The sequence below is a fragment of the Loxodonta africana genome, chromosome 24 (genome assembly GCF_030014295.1).
Source record: "Loxodonta africana isolate mLoxAfr1 chromosome 24, mLoxAfr1.hap2, whole genome shotgun sequence".
Taxonomy (NCBI): domain Eukaryota; kingdom Metazoa; phylum Chordata; class Mammalia; order Proboscidea; family Elephantidae; genus Loxodonta; species Loxodonta africana.
This window is the reverse complement of record NC_087365.1, coordinates 23,822,766-23,846,871: the sequence shown is the minus strand read 5'-3', so window position 1 is coordinate 23,846,871 and position 24,106 is coordinate 23,822,766.

The window sequence follows — 24,106 nt, the reverse complement described above, 5'->3', positions numbered from 1 at the left end:
CACACTGCAAATACCATCTTTTATTTGCCTCATAACACTTTGTACTCTCTGTAAGTGTACTGTTATTTGTTTATTACCTGTGCCCACTTTTAGAAAGTGAACTTCATGAGGGTAGAGCCCTTCTTTTCCTTGTTCACTGCTGTGCTCATTGCTCACCCAGTGCTTAGATGAGTGCCTGTTGCATAGATGGCCCTTCGAGCAGCTGCCTTTGTGCTCTGTCAGCTCTTACCTCTACATGCTGCAGGCTGCATTTTCTGACTCCTGTGAGTCTCTACCTGGATTCTATGCTTTTTCTGGTTGAAGGTGCCTGCTTGGCTCATGAACAGAGCAAGCCAGAAAAGCCAAAGAGTTAATGAATGCCCTAGATACAGCTCTCAAACAATGACAGATGAGGTGGTTTCTTCACCACTTGGATGGAGTAACTCTGGGACATGTAAGTTGTCTTCAAGAGTTTCCCAATGGGATTAAACTCTAATTGCCCACAGTGGTAACTGGCTTGATAATGTAATCTTTATTTGTTCAATTTCTTTTCCTGCTCACACCCCCAGCAGTGTTTCCTGGGAATGCCTCCCAACTAAATGACTTGCACTTGAATCTTTTTCTCAGGTCCCCTTGCTTCTAGGGAATCCAACCTCAAACAGCCTTCAATAAATGAATGAATGAATGCCCAAGTATTTGAACTCAAATAGTACTTACTGTCTGGAACTTACCAGGAATTGACTGCTTTATTTATACTGTCATAGTTTTGTTTTTTAAATCTTTCCCCACATTACACATTACATTATTCTGTCAATGTGCTTCTTAATTCTATATCTCACCGGGAAAAGACACAATAAACATGTTGTTTAAATAATAATCACAGTAACCCAAAATCAAACCAGTTGCCATTGACTTGATTCTGATTGATGGCAACACCATGTGTGTCGGAGTAGGCCTGTTTAAGGACTCACTAAATAAGTGTTAGTTTGAGGATTTGAGTAATCGTGGAAGATATTTTTGATGTAGTCATAAGATTTGTTGAGTGGGAGTGATGATAGAGAATGTCTGAGCGAAGCTCCATCATGAAGTAGGAATAGAACGCATCATTAAAGTCAGAAAATTTCAGAACCTTCCATAAACAAAGAACAAGGTCCTAAGCAAAGGGAAAACAGGAAGTGATATGAGGAGAAGGAATTTGTTTATTGTGATTTCAACCACACTGGAATTTATTTTTATCAAAGCGAAACCATAGGCAAGTCAACAAGGCTGGGCAAAGGCCTCCGAGTGTAAGGTCTTAGATTCCCAACCAGGAGAGTAGAAACCAGAGGAATTTGAATACATTTTGATCTTTCTAGAAGTTGCTCAGTGTTTCTCAGAAAAGCATGGGTTTCCCTTTACTCTTCACTCTGAAATTAAAAATATTTTCTTTTTGGGAATGTAACATATCAAACAGAGCTTCCCAAAACTCAGATTCAAACTTCAGAGCCAGATTCCTGCAACATCATCCAGTATTTTATCATTAGTGTGACCAACATGTGGGATATAAATGACCCTCATCACTTCATCTCCTCTTGCAAACGTTGTTATATAGAGGGGACAGTGGGGTTTGAGCTACTCCCTTATTTCCTTGGTTAGAGCAGGGCTGAAAGCCCAACATCTACAGAGACCATTCATTCATATAAGGAATGAAGTTGTCCAGAGAAGTGCTGTGGACAACAGAAGAATGAATGTAAGGAGAGTGCAGTAAGCCAGGGTATCAGATGTTTTTAGGAGAAACCAAAAATCTGAATTTTTATTTCCCCATTTTCAGTATGACTAATCGCAATATTTTAATAACAATGTATAAGGAAAAAAAAATCCCCATTTTGGAGCTAAATTTTATCCTTGGTCGCCAGCTGCCAACATCTATTATAGAGACTTGAAGCTACTTTGACATCATAATAAAAGAAAGGGATCCCTTATAATGGAAGCAAGACTTTTGTTGTGGTTTTAACCCCTTCTGAGAACTTATATTTTTAACAAGTTCCCAGGCGATGCTAATGCTGCTGGTTAGAGACCAGTTCTAATAATCACTAGTAAGCAGTGGTTCTCAAAATTTATTATACATAAGAATCATCTGGGGATCTTGTTAAAATGTAGATTCTGATTCAGTACATCTAGGGTGGAAACGTAAGTTCTCAGCAGGGCTTTAAACTAGAACAAACCGATTTGAAGCCCTAAATGGAAGCACTGTTGGAGATCCTCTTCTGACCCAGTTCTCTATAGTCTTCCTGTTTAAAGAGTGATCTCTGCAATAGATAAGTGGTAACTTTGGTGAAAGGTAAGACAATACACAATACTGGGAAAGTCAGCACATCTTGACCAAGGCAAGGTCATGGAAGCTTTATAGACGCATCCAAACTCCCCGAGAGACCGAATTACTGGCTTGAGGGCTGGGGATCAGGGTCTCAGGGAACATCTAGCTCAATTGGCATAAAATAGTTTGTAAAGAAAATGTTCTACATCCTACTTTGGTGTCTTAACAGCCTTTGAGTGGCCATCTGAGATACTCTACTGGCCTCACCCTGTCTGGAGCAATGGAGAATGAAGAAAACCAAAGACACAAGGGAAAGATTAGTCTAAAGAACTTATGGACTGCAAGTACCACAGCCTGCTGAGTCTAAACACAACTAGATGGTGCTTTGACAGGTATCACGGTAAAGGGTCCAGACAGAGCTGGAGAAAAGTATAGAACAAAATTCTAAGTCAAAAAAAAAAAAAGACCAGACTTACTAGTCTGACAGAGGCTGGAGAAACCCCAAGAGCATGGCCCCCGGACACTCTTTTAACTCAGTACTGAAGTCACTCCTGAGGTTCCCCCTTCAGCCAAAGACTATACATGCCTATCTGCTGCAAAAGACCTCCTTAAAGTGTTGAAAAGCAAAGACGTCACCTTGAAGACTAAGGTGCTCCTGATCCAAGCTGTTGTGCAACAACTCAGCTGTGCCTGGATCCAAGGTAGGCCATGTCTCCAAGAGACCAAAGAAAAGACTCTGGAACCAGTGATCATGACATAGGTTTATTAGGGGAGCGTACTCATGGGACGGCCAGTCCAGAGTGGTGGCTGGACCAGTTTAGCGCTCCACAACCACTTGGCAGGAGACACAAGCTTATATGCCATTCCAGCTGGGGCTAAGGCTTATTGTTTTTTTCTCCCAAGTCCTTGGGCAGCCAGTGTTCCCAGGGACTTCATGTCCAGGCCCAGATGTTTTTCTTCTTGTTGCTAAGGTGTTCCTCAGCCTTGGCCACTGGCCCAGGCATGCCACTCCTGGCCTTGTACCTTAGCCCAAGTTCATCCCACGTTCATTCCCAGCATGCTTTCGGGAAGAACAAAGCTGGCACCATTATGAGGGGATGCGTATAGCTGAATAACATTACCCTACACAAGCCATGGTGTTTTCAGTCGGTTAATATGCATGCGAGAGCTGGACGATGAATAAGGAAGACCAAAGAAGAATTGAAGCCTTTGAATTGTGGTGTTGGTGAAGAATATTGAATATACCATGGACTGCCAAAAGAACAATCTTGTCTTGGAGGAAGTACAGCCAGAATGCTCCTTAGAGCAAAGATGATGAGATTACGTCTGACGTACTTTGGACATGTTATTAGAAGGGATAAGTCTCTGGAGAAGAGCATCATGCTTGGTAAAGTAGAGGGTCAGCAAAAAAGAGGAAGGTGCTCAACAAGATGGATTGACATGTGGCTGCAACAATGGGCTCAAACATAGCAATGATTGTGAGGGTGGCACAGGACCAGGCAGTGTTTTGTTCTGTTGTACACAGGGTCACTATGAGTTGGAACCGACTCAATAGCACCTAACAACAACAACAACAACATAAAACAAAAAGAGCATAAATGGGCAAACCAGCCTAGGGGCAAGGACAAGAAAACAGGAAGGGAGAGGAAAGCTGGTAATTGGGAACCCAAGGTCAAGAAGGGGAGAGTGTTGACATGTCATGGGGGTTGGCAACCAATGTCACAAAACAATATGTGTATTAATTGCTTAATCAGAAACTAATTTTCTCTGTAAACCTTCATCTAAAGTACAATAATAAAAAATAAATAGTGATCTCTGGTCACCCTGTATCAGCATCACCTAGGAGCTCGTTAGAAATATAGACTCTCTAGCCCCTCCCAGACCCACTGAATCAGAACATACTTTCTAGCAAGATCCCCAGTTGATTGGTTTTGCTTATTAAAGTTCCAGAAGCATTGCTTGAGTTTTCCTTTTGGAGAAAAAAAAAAGTCAGATTCTAAATATAGCAGCTGTGATTTAAGTCTACTAATATGCAGAGAGAAGCAAAAGAATTTTCCAGAAGTCATAGACATCCACAAAAATAATAGCTATCAAAAACAATTTTTTAAATATCCTGTTGATGAAGATGTGCATACTCTTTGTTTATGTATGTATAGTTAACTAGTTGAGGAATACAGTTGATCAAGGCAGCCGCTCTTAATACATTCAGCCCATCTATGTATTTCCAGTAACGATCAATTTTTATATTTGAGTTATTCAATCAATAATGTATATTGACTCTATTATGTGCATGGCGATGTTCTTAAGCACTATACCTAGGGATGGATAAGGCACAGCTTCCATCCTCAAAGCACTTAGAGTCTCAAAGATAAAATATGACAAGGGCAGACACAGAGGCATAAATTGCTTGGGAATTTAGGATAAGGAGACAGAGTTGGCAAATGCCCGATACTTCTGTGTCATGATCATTCAACACAATATTGTACTCATGTTTTTAATTGTGTGTTTATTGGTTTAACGTCTGTCTACACTTCCACACTGGAAGTGCCATGCTTTCAGGGACCAAGGCTTGTTGAATGATATGCTCGTTGTTCACTTCCACATTTACATTCAACTCTCTGCCCTGGGAGAAGAATGTAAAAAAAAAATCATGCGAAACTTTGCAGGACATGTTTGACTCATTTCATATAATTTTTAGAGTGTCTTTCTTTAAAAAGAATATATGCAATAAAACTAAAATTTTTTCATGGCTGTATGGAGATATAATTCACATACCATGCAGTTTACCCATTTAACGTGTACAAGCCAATGGCTTTTCATATATTCAGGGTTATGCATCCATCACTACAATCAAGTTTAGAATCTTTTTATTGCCCCAAGAAGGAGCCTCGCACCCCTTAGCTGTCATTCCCCGCCACCCCAAACCAATTTCCCCATTTCCTACCCCAGCTCTAGATCACCACTAATCTACTTTCTGTCTCTATAGATTTGCCTATTCTGGTCATTTTATATGCATGGAATCATGTAACATGTGATCTCTTGGGGAACTTCTTTTACTTAGCATACTGTTTTTTTTTTTTTCCTTAAAAAAAAAAACTCATTGAATTTTACTTTCATCTTATGTTTCCTTGAAATAAAAAGAAATAATTTAGGCTAAGGAAGATGTTAGAATATTACAGAAATATGATTCCCAAAGCTTAAGCTGCATAGAGCTTTTATTTATCAACTTAGACATATACATGTTCCTTCTGTTTCTCCTTCATGTGTCTTGAACCTAGTTGGTATTAAGTGTTTGGTGGGGTTTATGTGAGAACTGGCTGGTCCTAAACAAAGTTGTGAAAGGAACAATATTTACTTTCCATGCCTTTTTGTTCCATATTTTATAGCTTCCTCTTCCCTTTAGATGGTACATTCTTATTCACATTAAAGTATTTGTTGTTGTGCCATTAATTCCCACTCATAATAACCCTAGGTACAACAGAATGAAATACTGCCCAGTCCTGCACCTCACAATCTTTACAATCATTGCTGTTTGAGCCTCTTGTTGCAGCCACTGTGTCAATCCATCTCATTGAGGGTCTTCTTTTTCACAGACCCTCTACTTTACCAAGCACAGTGTCCTTCTCCAGGGACTGATTCCTCCTGATAATATGTCCAAAGTACATAAGATTAAGTCTTACCATCCTCCCTTCTAAGGAGCATTCTGGTTATACTTCTTCCATGACAGATTTGTTTTTCCAGAAGCCCATAGGATATTCAATATTCTTTGCCAACACCATAATTCAAAGGCATCAGTTCTTCTTTGGTCTTCCTTATTCATTGTCCAGCTTCCTTATTCATTGTCCTCACATGCATATGAGGCCATTGAAAATACCAATCCTTGGGTCAGATGCACCTTAGTCTTCAAGGTGACATCTTTGGTTTTAACATTTAGAGAGGTCTTTTCAATTTTTCTTTTTTTTTGTTGCAGCAGATTTGCCCAATGCAGTATGTGCTTTGATTTCTTGACTGCTGCTTCCACCGGTGTTGACTGTGGATCCAAGCAAAATGAAATCCTTGACAAATTCAATCTTTTCTCTGTTTATCATGATGTTGCTTTTGGTCCAGTTGTGAGGAATTTTGTTTTCTTTAAGTTGAGGTATAATCCATACTGAAGTCTTTGATCCTCATCAGTAAGTGCTTCAAGTACTCTTCACTTTTAGCAAGCAAAGTTGAGTCATATTCATGTCGCAGTTTGTTAATGAGTCTTCCTCCAATTCGGGTGCCCCATTTTTCTTCATATAGTCCAGCTTCTCGGATTGTTTGCCCAGCATACAGATCGAATAAGTATGGTGAAAGGATACAGCCCTGACGCACACCGTCCCTAACTTTAAACCGTGCAGTATCCCCTTGTTCTGTTTAAATGACTGCCTCTTGATCTACGTACAGCTTCCTCATGAGCACAATTAAGTGTTCCGGAATACCCATTCTCCGCAATGTTATCCATAATTTGTTACGATCCACACAGTTAAATGACTCTGTATAGTCAATAAAACACAGGTAAACATCTTTCTGGTATTCTCTGCTTTCAGCCAGGATCCATCTGACTTTAGCAGTGATATCCCTGGTTCCACATCCTCTTCTAAATCTGGCTTGAATTTCTGACGGTTCCCTGTCAATACACTGCTGCAGTCACTTTTGAATGATCTTCAGCAAAATTTTACTTGCGTGCGATATTAATGATATTGTCCGATAATCTCTGCATTTTGTTGGATCATCTTTCATAGGAATAGGCATAAATATGGATCTCCTTTAGTCGGTTGGCCAGGTAGCTGTCTTCCAAATTTCTTGCATGGAAGAATGAGCTCTTCCAGCGCTATATCCATTTGTTGAAACACCTTAATTGATATTTCATCAATTCCTGGAGCCTTATTTTTTGCCAATGCCTTCAGTGTAGCCTGGACTTCTTGCTTCGGTACCATCGGTTCCTGATAATATGCTACCTCCTGAAATATTTGAACGTCAACCATTTCTTTTTGGTATAGCGACTCTGTGAATTCCTTCCATCTTCTTTTGATTCTTCCTATGTTGTTTAATATTTTCCTTGTTGTTGTTATTCTTAGGTGCTGTCCAGTAGATTCCCGTTCATGCACAACAGAATGAAACACTGCCCAGTCCTGTGCCATTCTCACAATCATTGCTATGCTTGTGCCCATTGTTGCAGCCACTGTGTCAGACTGTCTTGTTGAGGGTCTTCCTCTTTTTCTTTGACCCTCTACTTTACCAAGCATGATGTCCTTATCCAGGGACTGATCTCTCCTGATAACATTTCCAAAGTATGTGAAACATAGTCTTGCCATCCTTGCTTCTAAGGAGCCTTCTGATTGTACTTCTTCCAAAACAGATTTGTTCATTCTTTTGGCAGTCCATGGTATGTTCAATATTCTTCTCCAGCACCGCAGTTCAGAGGCGTCAATTCTTCTTCAGTCTTCCTTATTCATTGTCCAGCTTTTGCATGTGTATGAGGTGATTGAAAACACCATGGCTTGGGTCAGGCACACCTTAGTCCTCAAAGTGACATTTTTGCTTTTCAACACTTTAAAAAGGCCTTTTGCAGCTGATTTTCCCAATACAGTGTGTCTTTTAATTCCTTGACTGCTCCTTCCGTGGGAGTTGATTGTGGATCCAAGTAAAATGAAATCCTTGACAACATCAATCTTCTCTCCATTCATCATGATGTTGCTTATTGGTCCAGTTGTGAGGATTTTTATTTCTTTATGTTGAGGTATAATCCATACCGAAGGCTGTGGTCTTTGATCTTCATCAGTAAGTGCTTCAAGTCCTCTTTGCTTTTTCAGCAAGCAAGATCGTGCCATCTGCATAATGCAGGTTGTTAATGAGTTTTCCTCCAATCCAGATGCCCTGTTCTTCTTCATATAGTCCAGCTTCTCAGATTATTTGCTCTGCACACAGATTGAATAGGTATGGTAAAAGGATAATACCATGATGCCCACATTTCCTGACTTTAAACCATGCAGTATCTCCTTTCCTGTTTGAATGACTGCCTCTTGATCTGTGTACAGATTCCTCATGAGCACGATTAAGTGTTCTGGTATTCCCATTCTTCACAGTGTAATCCATAATTTGTTATGGTCCACAGAGTCGAATTGGGGTTTTTTAGTCATCTTTCTGGTAGTCTTTGGTTTTAGCCAGGATCCATCTGACATCAGCAATGATATCCCTGGTTCCACATCTTCATCTAAATTTGTCTTGAATTTCTGGCAGTTCCCTGTCAATGTACTGCTACAACCACTTTTGAATGATCTTCAGCAAAATTTTGCTTGCATGTGATGTTAATGATATTGTTCGATAATTTCCGCATTTGGTTGGATCACCTTTCTTGGGAATAGGCATAAATATGGATCTCTTCCAGTCAGTTGGCCAGGTAATCAACTTCCAAATTTCTTGGCATAGATGAGTGAGCACTTCTAGTGCTGCATCCGATTGTCGAAACATCTCAGTTGGTATTCCGTCAATTCCTGCAGCCTTGTTTTTCACCAATGCCTTCAGTGCAGCTTGGACTTCTTGCTTCAGTACCATTGGTTCCTGATCATGTGTTACCTCCTGAAATGGTTGAGTGTAGATCAATTCTTTTTGGTATTGTGACTCTGAGTATTCCTTCCATCTTTTGTTGCTTCCTGTGTCGTTTAATATTTTCCCCGTAAACTCCTTCAGCGTTTCAACTTGAGGCTTGAATTTTTTCTTTAGTTCTTTTAGCTTGAGAAATGCAGAGTGTGTTCTTCCCTTTAGGTTTTCTATCTCCAGGTATTTGCAGATGCCATTATAATAACTTACTTTGTCTTCTGGAGATACTCTTTGAAATCTTCTGTCCAGCTCTTTTATTTCATCATTTCTTCCTTTGGCTTTAGCTACTCGACATTCAAGAGCAAGTTTCAGAGTCTCTTCTGACATCATTGGTCTTTTCTTTCTTTCCTATCTTTTTAATGACCTCTTGCTTTCTTCATGTCTGATGTCCTTGATGTCATTCTGCAACTCACCTGGTCTTCGTCAGTAGTGTTCAACTTGTCAAATCTCTTCTTGAGATGGTCTCTAAATTCAGGTGGAATATACTCAAGGTCATACTTTGACTCTCGTAAACTTGTTCTAATTTTCTTCAGTTTTAACTTGAACTCGCATATGAGCAATTGATGGTCTGTTCAACAGTTGACCCCTGGCCTTGTTCTGACTAATGATATTGAGTTTTCCATCATCTCTTTCCACAGTTATAGTCGATTTGATTCCTGGGTTTTCCATCTGGTGAAGTTCATGTGTATAGTCGCCATTTATGTTAGTGAAAAAAGTTTTTTGCAATGAAGAAGTTGTTGGTTTTGCAAAATTCTATCATACAATCCCCTGCGCCATTTCCATCACCGAGGCCATATTTTCCAGCTACCGATCCTTCCTCTGCATCTCCAACTTTCGCCTTCCAATCACCAGTAAATATCAATGCATCCTGATTGCATGTGAGAGGGGTATTGCAGCTCATATCATACACTGTGCTCACAGGGTATATTGGGGTCTACTTTATAGGAAGAGTGCCCCAAATGTGCTCATTTTCCTAATTTCTTCCTTCAGTTCTACTCTTCCCACCTACATCAACCCCCAAACTGTAAATCTCTGGATTACTGTCCTTACCTTATATGTACCTGTTCTCAAAGGCAGATGCCTCTTGGAGTCACCTGCAGGGTTTTAAAAACTACTGATGACACCAGGGATTCACTCCCATGAATTCTAATTTATTGGTTTTGGCTGAGGCATAGTCGTTAGCATTTTTAAACATTTCCCAGACAATTCTAATGGGCAGTGGAGTTTGAGAATTATTGCCATAGACTAATGTTTCTCAAACTTTAATATGCTTGCAAATCATTTAGGAAGTCTTGTTAAAATGCAGATTCTGATTTCAGAGGTCAAGGGCAGGGCCCGAGAATCTCCATTTCTAGCCAACTCCCAGGTAATGTTGATGCTGCTGATCTGAGGACCACACTTTGCGTAAGAAAAGGCTTAGCTTTGTAGACATGGTTTGCAGCTGTGTTTCAGGTGGGAGCCTCTATCAGAATAGGCAAGAGGGGAGGAAGGAGGAATGTAGCTATACAGACTTAAACTTCCACCATGAGGAGAACACATTAAAGGGGTTGAAATTTATGTGTATGTTGAAGATTTGCTACTAATGGTGACTGGCCTGTGTGTTGTATCCATGAAGACCAATTTCTTCTATTCCTGGTTGTTATGCACCTCCTAAAACAAAGAACCTTAGTTTCAGTGACAAGAAATCAAGGTGGGAGGGTGGTGGTGAAGATACCTTTTAAGATATGTTCTTTGTTTCACATCTTTATATTGTGCCAGCTAACCATGTTGTTAAAAGTTGAAGCTGAGCTTTCCAATGCCAGCTGGATCTCAGGAGGGGGCTTTACCTATCAGTAGGATGCCCTTGCTCCACAGATGTACATGTAAAGGAGACTGCAAGACTGTACCATACCTTCTACTCTCTTTACAGAGTCTTTGTAAAGGAGTGCTGGGCAAGAACTTTGTAAGGGATATGTGCTGTTTGTAAGAAAGGACTTGTTTCACTTCTTCATGGAGCTTGGAGGGAGATGATAAGCTGTGGGTGACTAGATCTTTTTGTGCTCTGTGAAGCCCTGTGCTAATGGAAAAGCATTGAAAGATAAGAAAGATTACTAAGGCTCTTACTTAGAGCTGTAGATGCAGATGATAGTTCTGCCCAGGCCATTTTAAGATATCCTACTTGAGAATTTGTAGGGTGCTTGTTTGGACATTCCTGGGGAAGCACAGTGCTCCAGAGATCAAGGGAAATGGAGGTCCCTGTGTGGTTACAGGTAAGAAGCTCTAAGAATACTTAGGTGATGATAAAAGAGGAGGAAAGAAAGGCCAGTAGCAATAAGTCATCAAATATGACTGACAATTCTTCAAGGACCAGGCAAACTCAGAATGGAAGTTGTGAGGGGGCTTGGATTTGCATAGTGGGCTTTGAAAATAAAATTATGCATCTTGGGCTTTACTTCCATCAGGAGGGTTTTCCCATCATAGGTCCTCTCCAGGAGTAGGTGGGGGCAGAAATGTTGAAGAAGCTGAGCTACAAAGAAGACTCTACTTTTATAGGTTAGAGTAGACAAAAACAGAGATTAGAACCTGGCTGTTTGACCCCAGGGCTTTTCTCACTAGGCTGTGCTGTAATATTTCAAGAGAGTGTGAGTAATGGGCAATACATTTGGGCAGATGCCTGTTGTGCAAGGAGTGACATTTGAGAAGCTTAGATGTTGGCTGGAATGGCTTTACCTCCTAATTTCCCTCAGCTAAAAGCATAAAAGCAAAAAAAAAAAAAAAATTTTTTTACAAAAGCAAAGCAATTTGTAGCTGAATCAGCCCTCTAATATGGGACAACGATCTGTTGCTTTGTGTATCTGTTCCCCAGAATCACAAATGCAAGCTTTAACATGGATTCCAGACTGTGTGAAATGACTCTACTGGTCTCCAAAGAAGAAACAATGCTGCAGATCTAATTAAAAAGTGACATGGAGGACTGGAGCAGGTGAAGTGCACATGGATGGCAAAGGCAATTTTGGTTCTCATGGCAGCTGTGGAGTGGATGTTTTGGTAGCAAAGCTAAAGTCAAACACTGTTTACCCCTTTGCTGGGCTGTGCAGATTAGTTCAGTCAAATGCCTGCATGACTCCCAGCAGGATATTTTTCATTGACAAGGTTTGGCATACCATAGCCATTAGTTGTCGTTGATGTAGCTGCTGTTGAGTTAGCCCCAACTCATGGCCAACCCCTGCACACTGGATCGTACTATTGTGATTAATAGAGTTTTCACTGGTTGGTTTTTCAGAAGTAGATCACTAGGTCTTTCTTCCCTGCCTGTCTTAGTCTGAAATCTCTGCCGAAATATGTTCAGTATCATAGCAACACACTAGCCTCCACTAACAGACGGGTGGTAGCTGCTCTTGAGATTCATTGGTTGGGAAAGGAGCCTAGGTTTTCCACGTGGCAAGTGAGAATTCTACCACTGAACCATGGACTGAAACTGATATAAATTGCCTTTTTAGGATCAAAAATAAAATAAAGTAAAATATACTAAATGATTATAATTGAATTGTGATACATTAATTCAAGTTGTTTTAATGCAATTTTAGAATCAGAACATGGTTTCCAAAACAAATTTTATAAGGAAAACTAATATTTTTTTAAAATGAGATGATTGAAGCAGCTTTGGCTGAGGCAGCAGCTGAGATGAAGCTGATCCTCCTAACATCTTTTCCTCTTCCTCTTCGCCTTGTTCTCCCATGTACCCTGGAGGCTGATCCTCCTAGCATCTTGTTGTGGATTGAATTGTATTCCCCCAAAATATGTGTATCAATTTGGCTAGGCCATGATTCCCAGTTAGTGTGTGATTGTCCACCATTTTGTTATCTGATATGATTTTCCTATATGTTGCAGATCCTACCTCTATGATGTTAATGGGTGGGATAGGGGGCAATTATGTTAATGAGTTAGGACTCAGTCTTCAAGATTGGATTGTGTTTTGAGCCTATCTCTTTTGGAAATAAAAGAGAGAAGTAAGCAAAGAGACCAGGGGGCCTCATACCTCCAAGAAATCAGCACCAGGAGCACAGCACGTCCTTTGAAACTGGGGTTCCTGAGCAGAGAAGCGCCTAGTCCAGGGGAATATTGAGAGAATAAACTTATGTTTGTTAAAGGCATGTACTTGTGGTATTTCTGTTACAGCAGCCAAAGATGACTAAGACACATCTCCCCTTCCTCTTCACCTTCTTCTTCCATGCATCCTGGAGGCTGATCCTCTTAGCATCTCCTCCCCTTCCTCTTCACCTTCTTCTCCCATGCACCCTGCCCTCTCCCTTATATTAAGCCTAGACTGAGATAGAGCTCATATAAATCTCTGTAGTGACTTGGAGAGCAGTTTGGGAATATCTGTTCTAGCTCAGTCATCTCATTTAACAGATGAGTAAATGGAGGTAAAAAATGAGTAAAACGACAGGGCAAGTTAACAATAGAACCAAGAACAGAGCTCAGGCCTCTAACAGCCCTGGATCCATCCACCATGCCACGTGACTTTCCCTTGAAAAATGGGCAAAGGAATAAGAAGTTTTGTTTCCAAGAAAGAATTCTTGAAGACCACCCAAGTTCTCAAGATTGCATCGCTGTAAATCTAAAATTATTTTTATAGAACTTGTATTTTATTACTTTATTATCCTATAGGGTCGCTATGAGTCGGAATGGACTCGACGGCACTGGGTTATTATGATTTAACAAATTTCAATTGAAAATGGTAATGTTACTGGCTCTGAAGAACAGGTGATGGATAAGGAAAGGACCCATTAATGATTGGTCTTGTTGTTTCACATTATCAAATAACTTGTGGCTGTTTTTAAGTCCTCTTGGAAAGTCAGTAAGTGTATGCCCCGCGGACTCCACTGTGAATATGCTCCCTTCTCTTCCCAGATGGTCCTGTTGGCTGGGTGATAACGACCTGTGTCATGGGGAAGAAGCTTTGTCTCATTCATTTGTCATGCAAGACATGAGCCTTCAACTTCCAAACAAGACTGCTCTGTGTTAGGGAGAGTAGTGCCCTCAGTGATTCTTTTCATTTCTCATCAAGTCACAGACCTCAGTCTTCATCTCTGCTCCAGTCTCCCAGGCCCTCTGCTCCCATCACTTTAGTTTCAGAAAAGGTGCTCTTCCGCAGTTCCTGTTGCTGAGCTTTTTTCTTGAATGGTAGGGTACATGCTAAAGGTTTTCTTCCCAAACTAAACCCATGTGTCCAAGAAGAGGAAAGCTCACACAGTACCTTGTGAAGTGGGCAAGAAGGGAACAAATGGATAGACTATGTAGCAAAATGACTCTGCTATAGTTTGAGATGCTGAGAGAGGGGAAAGTATGAAACTGGGTTTACTTGAACTATGAGGACAAGTGTCTGCCCACCAGGCACACACAGCAAGTTGATCACCTGCTCTCTTTGATTTGTAATTGGTTTCTCCCAATCACACTGAGCCATTTACTTTTTGTTTCTATAGTTTGACTGGATTTTAACTGATGGGAAAGTATGGCAATTATCAATTTGCAAAAAACTTCAGTTTGGTCCAAACCCAGCCAAAGACATATGAGATTATGAGTACAAAATCGAACCTCTGCTGCTTACCCTGAAGATCCTTGAGCGTGAGCAGTGTGAGAACTTGTACACATAGAAAATGTTCTTCACAGACAAAGGAGGAAAGAAGTGGAGAAGTTCAATAAGAATTCTGAAAGCTGCTGTTTCAACCCTCTGGCTGTCTGCACACGGCCTTCTGTTGTTGTTACTTGCTGTCCAGGAGTCTGCTCTGACTCATGGAGACCTTATATATAAGAGAATGAAAGGTTGCCCAGTCCTGTGCCATCTTCATGATCGTTGGTATAATTATGTTTGAGTCCATTGTTGTGGCTAGTGTGTACTGCCTTCCAAACTAGGGGGCTCATCTTCTAGCACTACATGGGACAATACTCTGTTGTGATCCATAAGGTTTTCATTGGCTAATTTTTGGAAATAGATCATCAAGCCTTTCTTCCTAATCTGCTGTGCTAAAACCTGTCCACCATGGGCGACCCTGCTCACATTTGAAATACCGGTGGTGTAGCTTCCAACATCATAGCAACTTGCAAGCCACCACAGTATGACAAAGTGACAGATGGGTGGTGGATGACATTCTATGGACAATAAAGTACAAGGCATCACATTTTCCCCACACTTAGGCCTTATCCATAGAGTGCAGGTGTTATGGACTGAATTGTGTCCCCCTCAAAATATATGTCAACTTGGCTAGTCCATGAGTTCCAGTATTGTGTGATTGTGCACCATTTTGTCATCTGATATGATTTTCCTGTATGTTGTAAATCTTATCTCCATGATGTTAATGAGGTGGGATTAGCAGCCGTTATATTAACGAGGCAGAACTCAGTCTACAAGATTAGGTTGTATCTTAAGTCAATCTCATTTTAGTCATAAAAGAGAGAATTGAGCAGAGAGACAGGGGAAACTCATACCACCAAGAAAGTAGTGCCAGGAGAAGAGTTTGTCCTTTGGACCCGGGGTCCCTGTGCTAAGAAGCTCCTAGTCCAGAGGAAGGTTGATGAGAAGGACCTTCCTCTAGAGCTGATGGAGAGAGAAAGCCTTCCCCTGGAGCTGACACTCTGAATTTGGACTTCTAGCATACTAGACTGTGAGAGAATAAACTTCTGCTTGTTAAAGCCATCCACTTGAGGTATTTCTGTTACAGCAGCACTAGATGACTAAGACAGAATGTATCTTTTTTTAAAAATTTCTCACTCCACCCAGTGTAGGATATATATAGTGGTAAAATAAGTAAACACTGACTGCACTTGAGTTCAGAAGGAAAGATTTAGTCATTGGAAATGAGGTTTTTGGTGATTAGCACTTTTCTACAAGATAAAAATATAGTCAAGAGCAAGGGTCAGCAAAGGGCTAGAAAGTAAATATTTTAAGTGAACCAAGAGGCAAAATTGAGGATACTATGTGGATACTTTTATAACAAGAGAGAAAACAAATTTTCATTTTTTTTTTTTAATGGTTAGTTCAAATTATAATAATCGCAGTTGAATAGAGCTTTTTGTCATGTAGGTCTATTAATGAGAAGAATGGGGTTCTGTTTTGGGGACAACATTCCACATAATTCGGGTTCAAAATTGAAGTTTCTTTTCATCAAGTTAATTGTAAATGTTCATCTGTAAAAGTTGTTCTTATCTCGTGAGACATACAAAACAGGTGGGGCTGGGCCTCTGGCCTAGAGGAGTGATTCTCCTTCCTGGCCATGCATGCAAAGAGCCAGTGGAGGTTCTTAAAATTAGAGATACCTGTGTGGTGCTGATATAGAAGATTATGTAGTGGGCTCTGGGCATCTGTGGTTGGTAGAATAATGGCCCCCCAAAGGTGTCCATGTCCTAATTCCTGAAAATTGTGAGTATGTTATGTTAACATGGTAAGAAGGAATTAAGGTTGCTTATAGAACTAAGGATGCTAATGGCATAAAATAAAGAGATTATGTGGAATTATCCAGGTGGGCCAAATGTAATCACAAGGGTCATTAAAAGTGAAAAAGGGACTAACTAGAAGAGTGAACCAGAGAGACGGTAATACGCAAAGGACTTGGCCCAACATTGTTGGCCTTAAAGGTGGGAGGAATGGGGCCACAAGCTAAGAAATGCAGGAAACATTTAAAAGCTGGAAAAAGCAAGGAAACTAATTCTCCTATAGAGCCTCAGAAAGTAAAGGCATTCTGCTGACACCTTGATTTTAGCCCAGTGAGGTTCATTTTAGACTGCTGGCCTCCAGAACTATAAAATAATAAATTTGTGTTGCTTAAAGCCATAAAGTTTATGGTGATTTATTACGGCAGCAATAGGTAATGAATTCATGTACTTTAAAAAGGTCCCCTAGGTGATTATATATATGTACGTGTGTGTGTGTTTGTATGTATATCAAACATAAAAAAAAAAAAAGGTTGCCAACCAGTTGACTCCAACTCATGGTGACCACATGTGTGTCAGAGTAGAATTGGATTCCATAGGTTTTCAATGACTGATATTTCATAAGTAGATTGCCAGGCCCTTCTTCCAAGGTACCTTTGGTTGGACTCGAAACTTCAACCTTTCAGCTAGCAGCCAAGTATCTTAACCATTTGGACCACCCAAGGACTGCATGTCAAACAAACTGTTCTGTCATTTACTTTTTATTTTTGTCAATATGCTACAACCAGCACTAGCCAAGAGAGCTTTCTGTGATGGTGAGAATCTTCTACATCTATGCTGTTCAATACAGTCCATGTGACCATTGAGCACTTGAAATATGGCTAGTGTGACTGAGGAATTTATTTAATTTTAATTGACTTAAGTAGCCATGCATAGTGGCTAGTGGTTCCCATATTGGACAGAACAGCAGATTGTTTCTGGTGTTAATACACACCTGTATGTACTATGGTCTATTGGTTGAATATTCCATTACATTACAGATTAAGTCCAATATCCCCTTATGGAAGGACACTGAGATTCTTTCCAACTGTTTTTTGCTATGATAGTAATGCTACAATATATGTTCTGGTACAAATGTTTCTGCTCACCTGTGGAAGTATGTCTGTAATGAATTCGTAAGTATTATAGTTGTCTCAAAAGATATGCATGTTTAAAACTCTGACAAATATTATCAAATCACTCTAAAACTCACCAACCTTGAAAACATCACTTTTGAAATATCTGCCAATCTGATAGGGGGAAAATATTTTATTTTGGTTTCGACTGACACTTCTTTGACCACAATCAAAATTAAACATTATTTCGCGGATTTAAAAACTCATTTGTCTTTTATCATCTGTGAATTGTCCATTCACATCTCTTGCCTATGTTTCTGTTTTACTTTTGTTTTGCTTTTATTTACGTCAGGATTTCTTTATACATTTTATATTTTACAAATACCTTTTCTCCCACTCTGTTTTTTCGCCTTGGAATTTATTTTATAGTATTTTACACACCAAAGTTTTTAATTTTTAGGTAGTCAAAACTGTTTATCTTTTCCTGATAAATTTTCGGTTTATGTCATGCTTAGGTTCTCTCTGCCTCAAGAATATTAAAAACATTTACATTTTTTGAGTGCTTAAAAAAATGTTTTATGAAAATGATAATATTCATTGAAAAATTTTTGGCTATACTGAAAAGTACAAAAACAATACAATGTTGAACACATGACATACATACAATTCTTTTGTTTAGAAATAATCATCCTCAATGTTCATGGACATTATGCCAGACATGCCTCTCCCTTGGGTATGTCTTCCTTTGGGCTCACATAATACATGTTATTTGAAATAAAAGTATTTACTTGAATTTATCATAAGACATAGATATTAGGGGAAAAACAAAAGAGTTACTGAACTTCAGAAAAGTGTTTTCTCATAAAGATATTAGTTCCTAAAATAACCCTCTAAGAAAAAAATAAATATAAGAAATATTAAGTATTTGTCATCTTTATTTTTTTTAATTTTAAACTAGGTGTTTCAATTTGATAATTATCAACTATCTGTTGTTTTTGTTGTTAAGTGTCATCTGGTCAGTTCTGACTCATATCGACCCTATGTACAACAGAACAAATTACTGCCCGGTCCTGTGCCATTCTCACAATCATTGTTATGCTTGAGCCCACTGTTGCAGCCACTGTGTCAATTCACCTCATTGAGGGTCTTCCTCTTTTTTGCTAACTTTTTATGTTACCAAGCATGATGTCCTAGTCCAGGGACTGAGTCCTCCTGATAACACATCCAATGTATGTGAGAAGAAGTTTTGCCATCCTTGCTTCTAAGGAGCATTCTGGCTGTACTTCTTCCAAGACAGATTTGTTTGTTCTTTTGGCAGTCCATCCTATAGTCAATATTTTTTACCAACACCACAATTCAAAGGCATCAATTCTTCTTCAGTCTTCCTTATTCATCGCCTACCTTTCTTATGCATATGAGACAATTGAAAATATCATGGCTTGGGTCAGGCACACCTTAGTCTTCAAGGTGACGTCTTTGCTTTTTAACACTTTATAGAGGTCTTTTGCAGCAGATTTGCCCAATACAATGTGTCTTTTGATTTCTTGACTGCTGCTTCCATGGGTGTTGATTGTGGAACCAAGTAAAATGAAATCCTTGGCAACCTCAATCTTTTCTCCATTTATCATGATCTTTATTGGTCCAGTTGTGAAGAATTTTGTTTTCTTTATGTTGATGCGTCATCCATACTGAAGGCTGTGGTCTTTGACCTTCAGTAAGTGCTTCAAATCCTCTTCACTTTCAGCAAGTAAGGCTGTCATCTGCATAATGCAGGTTGTTAACGAGCCTTCCTCTGATTCTGATGCTTCTTCTTCTTCCCATAGTCCAGCTTCTAGAATTAGCATACAGATTGAATAAGTGTGGTGAAAGGGTACAATGCTGACGCACACCTTTCCTGACTTAAAACCACGCAGTACCCCTTGTTCTTTTCGAATGACTGCCTCTTGATCTATGTAAAGATTCCTCACGAGCACGATTAAGGGCACAATCAACTACCTACCATGATATATTTTAAAAAATTTCATACCTAAACTTCCTCCAATTCCATTCCCTTCTCTCCTCTAGATTCTTGTGAACTAAATGAATTTCAGGGTCAAGGTTTATAACATTAACATCCTACTCTTTTAACTATACTCTCCTTCCTTTTCTTTCCTGTTGTTATGCCTCTACTTCCTAAATTGTAAATTGGGTTTAGAATAATACAGATCTCATATGGAAGTTTGTAAGTGTAAAATGAGTTATCCCATGTAAAGTACTTGGAATGGTATCTGGCACTGTTCACCGGTTTTAGTTTGTCAGGGATAGATGGCGAATCTCGTACGTATAGTGTGGCCAAGTGTTACAAGGTCATTATCAGAGACTTCTAACTCTCAGCTTCTATATAGTTCTTAAACTTAACTCTTTTTGAATTCACCATGATTCTTTAGAAAATTGGCTAAGGTGCTAGGCCATTGTGGAAGACCTACCTGCTTTGTTGTTGTTTTAGTCGCCATTAAGTTGGTTTTGACTCGTGGTGACCCCGTATGTTATAGGGTATAACTGTAACACATGGGGCTTTCTTGGCTGTAGCCTTAATGGAAGCAGGTCACCAGGACTTTCTTCGGTGGTACCGCTGGGTGGGTTTGAACCGCCAACCTTTAGATTAGCACTCACAGGCAAACCGTTTGCACCACCTAGGAACCTAGAACCAAAGTTGATGACCCTCTACTCCGTTGATTACGTATTTATTCCATATTTTATAATTTTCTTGACCATATCAAAAGCCACAGATGGATACCTCTTCTTGACAGAGATGAGAGGTTCTCATTCATTCACTCAAAAAAATTCTTATTAAGCACCTACTATGTAAAAAGCCTTACAAAACACTGTAGGAACTGTAATGAAGAGTAAGATTTGCTCCCCTCTGTATGGATCTTTGAAAAAGAAAGGTGTGATAGCCTTGCAAACAACTCACTGGACTAGCAGGCAGAATGAAATATTACACTCCCAGGAAGACAGAAATGATGAGTATTGTTGAAAAAACGTTGTTGTTGTTGGGTGCCATTGAGTTGGTTCTGACTCATAGTGACCCACTGCACAACAGAACAAAACACTGCCCGGTTCTGTGCCATCCTCACAATCGTTGCTATGTTTGAGCTCATGCTTGCAGCCACTGTGTCAATCCATATCATTAAGGGTCTACCTCTTTTTTGCTGACCCTCTACTTTACCAAGCATGATGTCCTTCCCCAGGGACTGATCCCTCCTGACAACATGTCCAAAGTCTGTGAGATGCAGTCTCACCATCTTTGCTTCAAAGGAGCATACTGGTTGTACTTCCTCCAAGATAAAATAGAGAGAAAAATAGAAGGAGCAATCTGGGACAAGATTGAACCTGGAACTGGTGATGCCATTGGGAGCAGATCCAAATGCAGGTGATAGGAGATCATCAGCCAGGCCCAGCGAAATGTCCAGAGATAAGGCAGTAACTGATTTTGGGTCTATGGTTAAACTCAGTGAACTCTCAAGACCAACAAGGTGTCTGAACAAGTCAGATGAGCACAGAGGTGAGTTGACAAGGAGAAGGCCATTATGTGGGGCTCCAAGCAGACAAGGTATCCATCCACATCAAGGAAATGTAATAGTGCTTCTTTAAGGGAGTTATCAACAGAACTGAAGTTGGCTACTAGTCTCCATCTCATGAGCCAAGTGGGAAAATCCAGGATGGTCATGAAGACAGGGACCCACGATGATGGCTTGTTCTGAGGAACAAGTCAGGTGACCAATCATTAAATGTGAAATACAAGATATGAATAATTCCAGCAGCAAACTTTACCTGAAATTTAATTTCAAGAGTTAATAGAGTACCTTACAATCCCGTGAAGGCCCCAGAATATGAAAGAGGATTAGTTGCATCACGGGACTGAGTTAGCCTCAGCTAGACTGGAAGAGAAGGAGTGCTGAAGGGCTGGGGCCAGGCAGACCATTGTAATGAGTCTCTTTGCTTGCTTCCTGTTCCCTGCCTATGAACTCCTATTTTCACTGCCTGGTTGGTAGGTTGTACTTTTGGATAAAGTTCTTTTGAACCTTATCTGAATTCGGTTTGCTTGTGTTTCCAAATTGCTCTAGGTGACATCTGCTTGTCACCAGTGAAACCCAAAGGACAGCAGGGTAGATTGCCTTGCACAGGGCAGACAGGTAATTGCAGCTTTAATTTTGTTTTGTTTTTGGAAGGATCCAGGTGTCCAACCTCTTTATCTTACAAAAGAACCTTAATAAATGTGGGAGTGTTGGCAGACGAGATGGCCCAGTGGGCAGTCTGCCCATCAGATGTGTTAGCCTTCTGCTATTGAAATAGTACTTCCCAGGGAAGCATCCCACAATCACACATCAGGAATTCGCTGCTGGTCCAGGCACCTCAAAACCTTCCAAGCTAGAAGCACAATTTGAGACAAGAAGACTTTTAAATAGCCAAGAGCTACATTTAAACCTGGAAATTCAGATTTCAGCAGATAGTACTTGTGCCATGTGAACATAAGTCATTCCCTTGCAAAGCTTTTCCTATTGTGGAACCAAGTTCTCTGGAGCTGGAATCTGTTGGTTGACTGGTGTCTGTGTTTCTGACTTTGAAGAATTGTCCATTTTAGAAATTGTACACATATAGAATATAATCTGGGCTTTCTAGAATTTAAGCTTAACTTTTCCCTTTGCAAACCTACCTGCTTTGTTGCACATACGCATAAAGTGGAGTTGGATGTGGGATGAGCAGGTCTTAGTCAAAAGTGGAGTAAGCAAAGGCTCCAGTCCAGGCTGAGCAACAGCTTTGGGAAGGCTGCCTGGGGCAGGTTCCAGCAGCACGTGGAAGCAGTAGTGGTTCCAAGAAAGTTGATGATCAGTGAGAATCAGGGGTATCCTGCAGCAGGCAAAGTCAGAGGCCTCAGAAGGCAGACAGGGCCCAGGATGAGGAAATACGGCAGGTCTATTTTCATAGGGACTGAGTTTGGGGGTAGAGCTATAATACCTACAAATGCGAGGCAAAGGTATGGGAGACACCAAGGGCTCAGACACGGGGGCTATGGAAAGTTCCATTTACTTGGATTGTGGAATGATATGGGAGAGTTTGACCAAAAAGGAACAAAGGCCAGTGACCAGAACTGATTGCAGTTAGGGACCCAAGGATCCCCATGTAAGCTTTCTTCCATCCTTTAGGTCTCAGGACAAATGTCATTTTGATTGCCTTGTAAGTAACCAGGAATATGGCAGGTACTGTTTTTTTCCAGGCAAGAAGGAACTGCTACAAAGACTTCTTGAACTTCAAGCGTGCAATTAGTCCAATTATAGACTCCTGCAGAGATAGAAAGTTATCAGTGTATACCAAACAAAAGTTCAGTGGTTACCTCTTTAATTGATTAAAGTAATTAATCCATATAAAGACACCATTAGAATTAAATAAATGTGCCTAAAGACATCCTCAACCGATGTCCCTACCTCCATTGATACAATCTTATAAATGTTCCAGTATTCCCAATTAAATAGAAGCAGCAGCTAATATCAAACAGTATCAGTTTTATAGTGTAATTTGATATTATTTATAGTATTTTTCATGTTTCTAAATACAGGACAGCATTTTTATGTCCATTATTCTATTTCTTCATTGAGTTTTTTGAAACCTTTAATTATCTCCTCACTACTGAACAAATTAAAAAGGATATCCTAGTCAACCTTTTCTCTCTTTCTCATAAACAAAATACACTCATTCATTTAGTCTTATTCTACCTTGTTTTTATTTCTGCCTTCCTTTCCTCTTTTCTTCCCTTCCTCCATTCATTCTCTTCTTCCTTTCTTTCCTGCTTACAGTGTTTAGTCTTCGGGAAAGGGCCTCTAACAAAATTTCCTATTTAAGCATTTGACATTTCTGCATCATAGGATCCTTGTGCCGTACGGTAATTTTTCTTTTTTTCCTACTTCTTAACAAGGTTATGTAAGATTTTCTCTCCTTTCCTGTGAGGTAGGTGGGTGGGAGGTACTATCTCCATTTTACAAATAAAGAATCTGAGGGGCAGAGAGGTTAAGGACCTATCTAATGGCATGTGACTGCTTTGTGTGAACATTACGATTGCAATGCTGCGGAGTGGCTCCGTTTTCATAGCCCTCTCTGCTGTACTTTGCAGTACGATTATGTGGAGGATTTTCCATGGGGGCTTTTCAAGATCTCAAGATCACAGGGTCAGCGTTACACCCAGAGATTCTCTGTTGTATGGGCATCGGGGATTTTCTGTTGTGTGCTCTGGGTTGAGAACCTCTTCCCCACGGCACGTCCCATTGACTGGACTTCATTTATCGCAGCTGGGCAGCACATTGTCAAATTCACCTTAAGAGTGTAACACCAGCTTGGCCACACAGATAAGAATGATCCCAGCAGATAGAGTTTAAAATTGGCCTTGCAAAGGGCAGGTGTTAACTGTCACATGCCAAGGAAACAGGAGGGCCCTGACACTCTTTGATTTGTTTGGAGCTGACAAAAAATGATCCTTTAAGTTAGCTCTTCTAGGGAATATATCTGAATACCAGCATCAGATAGAGACCACTACCTTGGGTCAGATTGAGATCGTACCCACTGTCCCTACTCATGTAGTAGTTTAAATTTTATATAATATAGTAAATACACGCACACTGTATGAACTCCAGTTGTATGATTCTATTAC